Source organism: Pan troglodytes, chromosome 7 (genome assembly GCF_028858775.2).
Source record: "Pan troglodytes isolate AG18354 chromosome 7, NHGRI_mPanTro3-v2.0_pri, whole genome shotgun sequence".
NCBI lineage: Eukaryota > Metazoa > Chordata > Mammalia > Primates > Hominidae > Pan > Pan troglodytes.
This window is the reverse complement of record NC_072405.2, coordinates 134,237,736-134,251,164: the sequence shown is the minus strand read 5'-3', so window position 1 is coordinate 134,251,164 and position 13,429 is coordinate 134,237,736.

Here is a 13,429-nt window from a genome sequence, read left to right as displayed (position 1 = left end):
AAGTATGTATTTGTTGAATTTTTTTTTTTTTTGAGACAGGTTGTCTCTCTGTCACCCAGGCTGGAGTGCAGTGGCACAATCTCAGTTCCCTGCAACCTCCACCTCCCGTGCTCAAGCAATTCTTCCACCTCAGTTTCCTGAGTAGCTGGGACTATGGATGTGCACCACTATGCCTGGCTAATTTTTGTATTTTTATAGAGATGGGGTTTTACCATGTTGCCCAGGCTGGTCTTAAACTCCTGGGCTCAAGCTATCCACTCGCCTCGGCCTCCCAAAGTGCTGGGATTACAGGTGTAAGCCACTGTGCCTGGCCTGTATTTGTTGAATTGAAAAGATGCCCACTTCCCAAGACCTAAGCACAACCTTCATTAGTTCAAGGGGAAAATGCAAGAAATGCAAGAAAAGGATTCAACAGAATTCTAGAATGCTATGACAAAAGAAACAAAAGAGAATGTCGTCCATTTTAATGTTAAACTTTTCAGTCATTTTCCCAGTAATAAAACTTCCAGTGTATGTTGATAATGTTCAGAGGAAAAGTAGGTTCTAGAACAGCATGAATAATGTAATACAATTTGTGTATAAAAATGTATATATGCATAGAAAGATGCCTGAAGAGAATTTTACATCAAAAATAAGTATTTCTCTCTGGGAGGTAGTATTTGGGATTAATTTTACTTTTTGTCTTTACACCTTTTCCTGTATTGTCTCACATTTTAATAAAGTTTGTGCCTTATTTTTACATTCAGCAAAGACTGTAGAGCTATGTTTTTTCTTTGGCGGGAAGGAGATAACATCTGGAACACGGAGGCTTTCAACAAATAGTTAAATGAAAACTGACTCCTAGTCCTTTTGGCCCTGTGTGAGATTTAGACAAATGTCATGAATACCTGAAGTGCGGAAGGGCCTTACTGACTGTTAGAGTGCACAGCAATGTCCCAGCCTGTTCTTTGAGTGGATATTATTGATGTACTGGACACCTCAACATCAGTCAAGTCCTCTGCACTTTCAAAAGGCTTTCCCTCTCGATGTCTCATTTGACCTTAAAAATTAGATTTAGGGTAAGTTCCCCAAATTGAATCTCCTAAATGTGTGTCTGGTCACCATCAGTCAACATTTCCTGTTTGGCACAGTTATTTATCAGATGGATAAATGGGTGAGTGGGTAAATGGACGGATGAATGGATGGATAAAGGAATGAATTTATATCCCTCTTTTACAGACAAGAAAACTGAGTAGAGGTGAAGCATTGTGCCTAAGGTAATGCAATTACTAAATGATAAAAATCAGTGGGTTGGAATTGCTATTCTCTGCAGTCTTCTAATCAGCTCTCTTTTATCCAAAATGTCCCCAAATCCTGTTTTCTTTAGGAGGAAATACCTCAGCATCACTGACAGACACACTTGGTAAGCAGAGGTGGTAGTCAAAATACCAATGGCATGGGTATCAACCTATCAAAGTGCCCCAGCCGTGGTGCTACTGCAGGGCCCTGGACCTCCTGCTAAACCAGACATTGACGCATTAATTGCTGGATACAAGTGGGTCTTGGCTGTCAGAAGGGCACTCAGTGGGCTCAAGATAGGAGCTGTTCACTTACTGCTATGGAAGTGTTTCATTATTTTATCAACTAATATAACCATCCAAATGCACCATGGTTGGATATAAGCCTTGCTAAAAACCTCCACAACACTAAAAGGGTTGCTACCTACATGAGAAATTTTGTTCTCTCTTCACTCAAAGCAGAGCGCTTACTCCAAGAACTATTTATAATGCCACTTAAAACTTGCAATCCAATAAACTCAATCTGCATGACTAGATGGAACTGATTGTCATTATCCTCTTCTAAAAATTATCCTAAGCCTGACTGTGGCAAGAGAGTAGGGCAAACATATGGAGAGAAAAGGATAATTTGCAATGAAGAAGGCAATACCATAAAAGCTCAAAAAATCCATGAGACATTAGCACAGATCAGTGCTAGTCATGAGCCAGCATCCCGAATACATGTTTGTGTTGAAGGGCATCTTTGTTCCAGGTGCCATCCAAGAATCTGGAAGACAGTAAGACTGACCCTGATCTCAATTTGTTTACAGTCCAGGAGGGCAGAGGGAGAGATATTCATTAGCAACTGTTGTATAAAGTGGAAAGATCCAAGAAGACAGGAGCGCTTTGAGAATTCAAAAGAGGGAGAGTTTACTTCTACCAGAGGAAATCTAGGAGGGCTGCCTGAAGAAGGCAGCTTTGACCCTGGGTCCTCTTTCAGGACAGGCAGCATTTACACTTGGGGATGAAGGAAATGCACCCTCAGAGATCAACACAGGCTCACCTTGAAGCAAACATTATTGTCCAAGCATTTACCAGCAAAATATGCAAAATGGACATAGGGTATACTTTACTGAACTTGTCATTCTCAAATACATCCTGCCTCTCACTTGCCTGTCTTTACTCACGCTGTCTATACCTTCCACCTGGAACATTCTTCCCTCACCCTGACTCTCACTTCCACATTCAAGAATGTCATTTCCTCTTCATTCTTCACTTCTCAGTTTAGATGCATATCCTCTAAGAAGACTTCCTTGATCCCCCTAAAATGGATTAAGTGCCTCTCCCTGCCTAGGCTCTAACAGTATCCTGAACTTATCGCTATTGTAATACCTGTAACACTCAAATTTTGATTGTCTGTTTCATTATAGATCAAGACTACTCATCTGTAAACGTTCTGAGAGAGGGATCTCGTCTGGTCCATTTTTGTGGACCTAGTGCCTAGTGAAATACCATATTCATAACATGGTCAACAAAAATTTAATTAATGATGAATTGAATTTTAACAGTCAATCAGCCCAATTCTATACTAAATCCTGATTCTGTCCCTTGTTTGAACTCACAGTGTACCCATGTAATTCTACCAAATTACTTTGCAGATGAAAAGAGACAAGTGGAGTCTCTTTTCACTTTAAAAAGTGTCCAGACCCTTTTTATCCTGCCCCAAACCAAATGAAAAGCCAAGGCCACCCCTGAACCACATGACAAACTGCCCCTCACCCCCCTGGCTATCATGGCCATGAAGGCAAAGTTTTAACCCCAGCAGAGCTTCCTAAACAAGTCTGTGAGTGAAGCCAATGGACATCATTCCTGCAAAAGAATTGAAAGACCTCAACTCTCATTTACAAACTGAGATAAGAGTCTTTGAAGCAGAAAGAAATGGGAAGAGGAAGAAAAGAAACCACAAGCTTGGGTTGGCTTTCCAGTTTAGTGCAATTAAATAAGGAAAGGCCCTGTTTGGAAAAAAAGGAAAAAGAAAAAAAAAAAAAAAAGCATGTAATACCTTTTATAGTTCAGTTCAAGGAATGAAAATTTTTTTAATATTGAAAACATTAGCAATAATTACCTCCAGTGATAATATGAGTTATGATTAAATTCCTCTTAGCTTCTACATTTTCCAAATATTCTAGAGTGAAGATTTATTTACTCATCAGAAGAGGAATAGTTTCTTTTAGATGCGTGATCAGGCCCAGTTGTCCCTCCTGGCCCACTTTTTCTTACTAACCCTTAAGTCTAAATTAACCCATGAAATTTTTGAGGGGAGACCCTTGCCTCTCCCAGTCCTTTGACTCTGGCCACACCCATAAGCTTTCCTGTTAAGAGAAGGAAATATGTTACTTGGCTTTGGATGGCTTCTCCATTCTTCCTCTTTTTAGCAGCTCCTCTGGGCTAGGAACACAGCAAAATCCTGATGTCTGCCTTTATCCAGATCCTGGTCACAGGCTTCTGAGTTTCTGAGTAATTGAGTGGGTGAGGCTATTTGTGGGGATTGGGGGTTGGGGGTGTGGCTGAATCAACATTCATTGCTGTGCATGGCTGTTTGCAAGAATCATGTTACTAAGTGCAATCAAAAGTGCGAAGCAAACTGTCCCACAAAGAGTGGATCAATCTTCCAGGCTTCTTAACCATCCCCACCCACTGACGTATATATATGTCTTTTTCCCCGTCAATGACAGAGCCAAAAGCTAAATGCTTTCAGGCTCAAACTCGTATTCTTCTAAAAACATCATTAGAAGAGACCATAAGACCATCTCATGTCAAGGAAAACACACCAATAAGGTCATCCAGTTCTCCTAGAACAGGGATGTCTGATAGAACTTTCTACCATGATGAAAATATTCTGTTATCTACACTGTCCAATATGGTAGCCACCAATCTATGTGACTATTGAACATTTGAAATGTGGCTAGTGCAACTGATTAAATTTTTTAAAGTTAATTTAGATTTAAATAGCCACACATAGCTAGTGGCTACCATTTTAGAACACTGCAATTTAGAATCCCAAAATGTTAACCTGAAAAAGGACCCAATAAATCATTCAGACCTTTGCAATTGCAAGACCCATTTCTAATACAGAAGATGTATCCAGACCTTTCTCATGTTAACAGAATGTTTAGTGTGTGTTCATTAAGAATGCCATATTGACCAAAATTAGGAAAAATTCAATTGTACTTTAGTTTTTTTTTTTTCAAGAAAATTACGAAGATTACAGTTCGGAATAATTTCATAACACTTTTAATTGCATTTTGTTAATCACAACAGTATCCTCATGCACATATATGATAGACATGTGTGAGGTATTATTTTGCCCAGCCCTCAAACTTGTCCAACACAAGGGTTCCCAGATCCTCTCCAATAACTCCACAGTCCCCACTCATCATGCAATAGTGCAATGTGGAAACCAATGGCTTAGTCCAACCCCTGCTTTTAGAGAGAGAAAAACAAAAACACAGAGCCCAGCAAGGGAGGACACCTGCCCAAATCACATGGCTAATAAACAGTAGAGGTGACCTGACAGCCAGACCAAGCCTCCTTTCACTCTGCCACAAAGCCCAAAGAAAAAAAACACAGCTGGAAATCTGTAAGGGAGAGAGGCAGCTGGCTACGTTGAAAATGCTCCTATTTTCTTTCTCTTAGGAATTGTGGAAAATAAAAAGAATAGATTTTTGTAAATATCAAATATATATGTGTGTGTGTGAATAAATTATTTAACATATGAACAAATAATTACGTAAGTTTTTCTATGAAGGGACTATGGAAAAAAAATGGAACTAACGCCATTTGTATTTATTAAATAGAAATACTTTCTGTAGTTAGTAGGTATTAAGTAAAATGTAATAACTTTCAAGATTTTTCTGAAGCTTTTATAACTTCCCCAGTCTCTGTGGGTTTTGTTAGCATCTGTGAGTATCCTCCCAGAAACAAGCAATAAAACACAAATTATCTCTTAAAAATAAACCAGGTTTATGGGCACCTTTCAGTGATAGTAATCAAGACACAGAAGAGGGAGCCAAGATGTCATCCTCAGTTATGACAGTTACCACATTCACCTGGTGAAGACATGGGTCTAACACCCGGTGATCTGACTCCTCTTCTCTTCCTAGATCGCTCAGACCACACTGCCTCCAATACCATACACTGTATTGCTCTTGGTTGGCAGGAAAGTTTACTGGAGTCAGTGTTGAGGATTTAGGGCAACAGTCCTTCCATTTTAAATGTCTATGCCTTTGGATTCCCACAGCATTTGATTTTCTTTTATTTTTAACCTTGACCACAGTGACTGTGACCCTGGACTCTGGAGTTAAACTGCCGTGGCTTGAATCAGGACTCTAAAATACCTACTAACTACAGAAAGTTTGGTGATTTGCTTTACCTCTCTCAGTCTCAGTTTTTTCATTTGTAAAATGATAAAAATTTACTGCATAGCCATGTTGAAAAATTAAGGCAGATTCTCATAAATCTCATAGAACAGTGCCTGCCAAAAAAAACCTCAATGCTCTCTCGGAGATAGTATTATAATGAATTATATCTGTGAATGTGTATATGTCCCATGTTAGGCTATAAAATTCCTGAGGGCAAAGACTGTTCTTATTTTCTAACCACCCCAAGCCCCTACAGGTGCAAAACTTTATAGGTGCTGTGCAGGTGTATGTGGTGGTTACAAATGTCAGCTTTGGCATCATCAAACATACCAGAGAATGAAGGCTATGATCTTCTTACAGTACTTAGTAGGCTTTCTTCTTTTTTTTTTTTTTTTAAACATTGACAAGTTTCTTAATGTCCCTGGGTCTCAGTTTCTTCATCTTTTGAATGGGTTATTAGATTAGCTAACTTGCAGTTTAATTGTGAGAATTAAAGGATCCTAGGATGTGATGAGCATTTCATAAAGGCTGGCTGCTGTGAGCACACTAATGTGCTATCCCAGCTCCCACTTTGATGAGTACCACGTAATGTTCATGCCAGAAGTTGCTAAACAAGAATCTAGGGGTTGGTTTTCAGTGCACTCCCTTATTTGCTCACTCCATGCCAAACAGATTCCCTATTGCTAATAGAAGCCAGAGGCTAGTCTACCATAAAACCAGGGTGTGCTATGATAGCAGACTTCACAGCGCACATGCCAGCTGTTCCCCCCAGGAAGGGTAAATTTGCCCTGTAATTCTCTGGAACAAAACCAACAGCCTGTTTGCATAAGAGCATGGAAATTCAAAACCAGAGATGCAGCCTAGTTTAGATGACAGGCTACGGCCCTGAGTCGGGAGCCTTGAGTCTGAGGACTTGATCTCACCAGTAACTAGCTGCATGCTCTCGGACAATCAATTTCACAACTCCAGGACTCTGTTTCCTTTCCCCTAAAAAGAAGGGCCTAGATTAGGCAATCTCCAAGGATCATTGCAGCTCCTGTGTTTCAGCATCCTAGGATGAGCTCACTAAGTGAACAGGAAGATGGACACAGAATGCAGAGCCAGAAAGACCTAGGTTGAAACCCCTACCTGTTTGCCTTTGATCAAGCTTCTTAATCTCTCTGAAGATTAACAGAGGGTTTCTTGGGTTTCTCATGAGTAAAGTGGGGGTAATAAACATGACTATTGGAGAATTTGAAACAGTGAATGTGAAGCATGACACTGCCTGGGCCATTGTGGATGCTAAGTGGTAGCTGCAGTTATTAGCATTATTACCATTGTCACTATTATTATTATTAATACTATTACCTTTCTTTTAAAATGTTAAGGCCCAAAAACATTTTATTGCATAACTATCATGTGGAATCAAATGGGAATATCAACTCTTCACAAGTAACTTTTTTGAAATGTGTTAACTTTCTTCTGTGTGTAATTACTATTCCTTTTCCATTTTTTTGTCTTGAATCTTTTCATTTCCAACTCTAGAACTTTACTTTACTTCCCTAATAACAAACAATATAGTTAAGTATATGAGGAATTCCATGGACTCCTGCCCAATGATCATCATCACTGTCATCATAATTGTCACTGTCATGATAACCATCACCTTTACAGCTCCATTTTTCAGTACCTGGAGTTCAGCATAATGAGTGACTCACCCTAGACCTCACTGCCCATCCCACTAGGAAGTCATAGGACCTGGACTTCAGGTTAAACTTCTGACTCTAAAGCCCATGATTATTCCACCTGACCATCAATTTCATGCATTAACTCAAGTTTTTCCTGTCATTGCCTTGACTAGTCTTAAGATATGTTTCTTTTAAAGTAACTGCCCTTCTATATATATGGAATTTGAAACACAGCATTTCTTAAAGTTTAACCCTAACTCCTTGGTATATCCAGTTGCATGCCATCTAACTGAATCACTTTTTCCTCCCACTAGAAGACACTTAAGCAAGTTTTGGAGGACCTCTGTTTTTCACTTCAAACATATCAGGAAGGTTTATTTCAGGTGAATAGAGGCAATGTTTCAGTTAGGTTTTTTGGTCGCAAAAAAAAAAGAGATAACTCAAGTGAGGGTTGAAGTATTTTAAGGATTTCCACTGAATGAAATTATGTTGAACAAAAAGAATGTTAAGTTATCACAGGATGTGGCCACACAGAGGATGGGACTGAAAGATGGTTCTTGACCTAAAGCAACTCCGGCAATGCTGAACACAAAAGGTCCTAGGTCCTCTCCCTAGTGTTCTACCAACTTACCAACTCACCATCTGCCACCTTCTCTAGTGGTCTACCATGTTGCTCCTCTACCCCATTGTCTTCATGCCATTGATTGGATGTCTTACTCTTTCCCCACTCAAATTCTCTACAGGAGAATATCTCCAGCTCAGCTGATTATCATCATTACTGTTTGAATAGTCTTTTCACATGACGGCATATCCTAGACCACTGATCAGCAGATGAATCTGCTGCTGCTGGGTCAGACATGGCTTGAGGCCTCAAACGTGGCTGCCTAGGATGGAAATCTCAGCTAGGACAGTGGATGGGCCCACTTTACTTGGAAAGGGCTGTAAGCCACAGCAGGTGCCATGATTATCACTGCTAACAACAACAGAGTAAATTTTTTCTCTCCAGATGCTGCTACTTATTTCATACCAAGCTAAAAATGGTTTGTCATTTTTATAATTTTTTATGACTCCATATGTTTGCAAAGTCCTGATTGATGAGGAATTTCAGAGTTAACTGTGATAACAACAATCAAAATCACTTCCATAGACACAGTCCTTTATGGTGATGACCTCCCTTTCATGTCCTCTGTTTCGTTTGATTGCTACATCATCCCCTAGTTGACAAGGACAGCTATCATTGTCACCATTTGACAGAAGAAAAAGCTAACATTTAAGAGAAATAATTGGCCCTAGGCTATAAAACTGGTTAGTGATGCATTGGGTTTTAGACCTGGTTTCCTAAGTTAATTTCTGAAGGCATAGAAAGCAACCTTTTTCCCCTCAACCTTTATATGTAGCCAATCATGAATATGTTTTGAGTCTTAATATACCTCACCAGTCTCCTTCAGTCTATGCTCAGATCCTCATTAGTTCTCACCCTGGATTGTGTGGCATCCTCCTAACTCACCTCTGCCCCCACTCAACAACCTTTTTCATCCCTTCCTCCATAGGCAACCAGAGAGGTCTTTTAGAAACTGTTTTCAACAAGTCATCTCCATGATCCCAGGCCCTCACTGCCCACAGAATAAGGTCCAAACTCCTTGGGAGTGTATTCGATGTCTTGGAAGATTTCACTCTACCCATTTTTTTTTTGTCTTATCACACAAACCCCCCACCCCACACACTCATGTCCCCATGCAATGCTGGCTCCCAAGCTTGGCTTGCAGCTTTCTCCCTCTTCATCTTTCTGTAACTCACTGTCTGCAGACTAGAACTAGACTGTAGATGGATTTGGATCCCACTGTTATAGGGTGGTTGCTTTATCAAATCCATTGACAATGTTTATGAAGATCTCCAGCTTCTCTTGAAAAATTAGTGGATCATGTTAACAGTCAAACTGAGCCTGAGGAGTGGTTAATCCCTTTACATGGGCCATGCCCCTCCAGTTGACTATAATCCTCACTATTCCCTATTGTCTTACATTCAGCTAGCTTCACTCATAATAGTGATATGCTTGACCCCTTAGACATTTGAATTTGTAATCTTTGCCTTATGTTCTTACCATCCAAAATGTGTTTCGTCATATATTTCTATTGAAATCATAGTCACCTCTCCAACAATCACTCCTCCATAGAGTCTATATTGATTCCCTGAGCTGAAATTAATCTCTTCCCTCTCTGTCCTCCTAAACTTGTTCATTGTTGCCTCTACCTATAGCATCTAAAAGACTTCAAGTCTATCTCCTCCACTAGGTTATGAGCAATCTTATTCATCTGTGTGTTCCCACACTGCCTAAGATATGGTTATCCTTACACTTAGTAAATATCCCCCAAAAAAAACCTGTTGAATTAAACTTATTTAATTCAATCAACAGTTAAACTTTCCAGTAGAAGCCAACTCATCTGTGATAATATTTTCCCATTTCACATCTAGACTTGAGCTTCTGTCTACTTCTTACTAAAAGTCTTATCTACTGAGGAAACAAACTGTTTTCTAAAGTTCTATTGACTTAAAAATGCAAGCTCTCAAATAAATTATTTTCCAAAGAGTAGCAAGAGCAATAAATTTGCTTTGGCCCTGAATCAATACCACTCCCAATTGCAGAGTATCTTGTAAGAGCCTCACAAGAGAAGAGAGAGAAATACCCAATCTTCACCCCCAGGTGAGGATTAAATCACTACATCATGTTTATCCACAAACTTCCATTTCCTCAACTAATACGTGTTTCTTACACACATTATTTGCCCAAGAGAACCTATTGTTCTTTCATGCAAGTTACATTTTTTATGAGTTACTTCCCCATATTTTTGGGTTTTGACATCTCTTATAACCTTTTAATGTTTTTTAACATCCATTTTTCAAGCATCTAACAGTTTATCGGGCATGGTGCTTGGTTCTGGGACGGCAAAAAGAAATATATTTGTTCTCAACTCTGGGAGGTTCACAGACTAAAGTAGAAACAAATACATCACTTAGATACTGTTTATCAAATGCTGTACATAAACAGACCAAATTTTCGCTACCATATTTGTTGTGAATGTCCCATGTGTGCTGTGTGGTGCAGTATTTGTAAGTTTACTGCCCCTCTGACACCCAGGTTAGGTAGTAGACACTGGTGACTTATTTCTCTGCCCATTGTTTGAACCTCCTTCCTATGCTCAGTATTGAGGAGAAATTGGGATTGCTACTCCCCAGAATAAGAAGAATATGGTTAAAACCCAGAGAGCTTCCCTGAAGGCCTCTCATACAATCATGTCCAGTGAGAGGCCCTCAGGGAAGCCTCCTGGGTTTTAACCATATTCTTCTCATACTGGGGAGTAGTAATCCCAATTTCTCCTCGATACTGAGCATAGGAAGGAGGTTTAGATAATGGCCAGAGAAACATGTCACCAATGCCAACTAAAGGTTGTCCACCAAAGGTTATTGGACAACATTTCCAGCCCTATGCAGGCAAAATCACCAAAAGCTTAGACACAGTGAAAGTCAGGGTTGCCCCATCAGATACTGGACCACAACTAGGTGAGTTACTGACTATCAATAAGGAAGCATGGCATGGGCCATAATGGAGGGTGGTGATAGCAGCAGCTATGACCGTGTGATCTGTTGATGGAATGAAGTCATAGCCCCTCCCTGTACCTATGTCTGCTTCCTTTCTGCATTCTGGATGATTTGTGTGTGAGTATGTGTACACAATAACATTCCTCCTTCCTCTTTACGGTGCCTGATTATTATGATAGGGTGTGCTGGTGGTAGCAAAGTGTATAATCTTGTCAAGAATTTGGCAAACTACAGACTGCAGTCCTAGTACAGTCATCTAGGGACTTTTGTAAATAAAGTTTTATTGGAACACAGCACAACCATTCATTTACACATTGTGTATGGCTGCTGTCATGCAACAGTGACAGACATGAGTAGTCTAGACAACCACTATGTGGACCACAAAGCTTAAAATAATCACACTGTCCCTTACAGAAAAGTTTGCCAGGCCCTGACTTTGTCCACAGGTTACAGAATATCAATGCTAAGGGAAGAACGAATATCCAAGACGTGAAATTGGACATCATCTCAGTTGGTCTTTCTTTAAAGGGGGGATTAAAAGGTCTTCAGATGTGTGAGCAATTTTTTTTTTTTCTTCCGGAGATGAAGTCTTGCTCTATTACCCAGCAGGCTGGAGTGCAGTGGCGTGATCTTGGTTCACTGCAACTTCCACCTCCCAGGTTCAAGCAATTCTCCTGCCTCAGCCTCCTGAGTAGCTGGGGCTACAGGCATGCACCACCACGCCAAGCTAATTTTTGTATTTTTAGTAGAGATGGGGTTTCTCTGTGTTGGCCGGGCTGGTCTTGAACTCCTGACCACAAGTAATCTGCCTGCCTCAGCCTCCCAAAGTGCTGGGATTACAGGTGTGAGCCACTGCACCCAGCCACAATCATTTTATTATACTAAATGGGAGCAACTTTTTATATCTGTGTTGTTGTTGTCAAACACTAAACAAGGGAGAAAGGATGTAGGGTATCTAAAGGAATAAGCCATATTGGATATCTGTCACTCACCAAGATTTTTCCTATGTCTGGAAATTATCCACAGTGTGGGTTGGGTGGGAGGCAGAGCCCACGTTCTAGAACAGAGCCTGAAAACACTAGATACTTCTTACTACACCATACTCCTAGAGGTTATGGTGCTGGCATCTAACTGAGAATTGGCCAACTGAAGGTTGGCCAAGATTCAACCAAGGCTTTGCATCTGAAGTTTGTTATGCAAAGAAATGAGCAGAGAATTCATTCCTACGGTTGGGCCAAGGGTCAGCGGAAATACCCAGTATTGGGAGCCACAGGGCTAGTGGCAAAGCCATTTACCCAGGACTGATGGGAGAGGTGGTATCACTGATGACAGCAATGCATAACCTTACCTGCCTGTCTTCATGACTCTGCCTGAATTCTGGCCCCTTGGCTTCTCTTGGTTCCTGTCTGATTTCTGATCCTGTTCTTCAATGCAATATCCCTTCAAAAAACCCCGTATTGCTTTATGTAAGTAGGAATTTTTTGTTGTTGTTTAAACCTAAGACTGCTGCTTTTACAGCAGATAACCAATGTACAACTTAGAAAAAATAATTTTAAGCTGTACAGCAATAATTTAAAATTATACAGCAATGTACAACTCAGAAAAAAATAATAATAGCTACATTTGTTAAGAGATTATCATGTGCCAGGAACCATAATAATCTTTGTATATATATTATCACACGTAATAGTTATAGATAAGGAAACTAAGGTTGGTTTAGAGAGATGAAGTACTTTGTTCAAGACTACAAACTTGGTAGCACCAGGTTTGTCTGTGCACAAAACCAAGGAATTTAACCACACTAGCAGCATTCCTTTAGGTCCTGTATTCTTCTGCTACAAAAAGTGGGGCTGAGACTATTCACAATAGCAAAAACATGGAATCAACCGAAATTCCCATCAATGATAAACTGGATAAAGAAAATGTGGTACATATACACCATGGGATACTATGCAGCCATAAAAAGGAATGAGATCATGTCCTTTGCAGGGACATGGATGAAGCTGGAAGCCATAATCCTTAGCAAACTAACACAGGAACAGAAAACCAACACCGCACGTTCTCACTTAAAACTGGGAGCTGAACAATGAGAACACATTTACACAGAGAACAACGCACACTGTGGCCTGCCAGGGGTGTTGGCGGGAGGGAGAGTATCAGGATAAATAGATAATGCATGTGGGACTTAATATCTAGCTGATGGGTTGATAGATGCAAACCAACTTGGTACACGTTTACCTGTGTAACAAACCTGCACGTCTTGCACATGTTTCCTGGAACTTAAAATAAAAAAAAAATTTAAGTGGGATTGAATTAGTTTCCTAGATCCTAGCTAAAATGAAACTCAATGGCTGGACCAACTATGTCTTCAGGGTCTAGAAAAAAAGTCCTGAGTTGTAGCATTTGCCAATTTCCATGGTGTAAATATTCCCACCATGGCTGATTTCAAACTACCAAACGTTTAACCACTTGTTCATAAATATCCTGA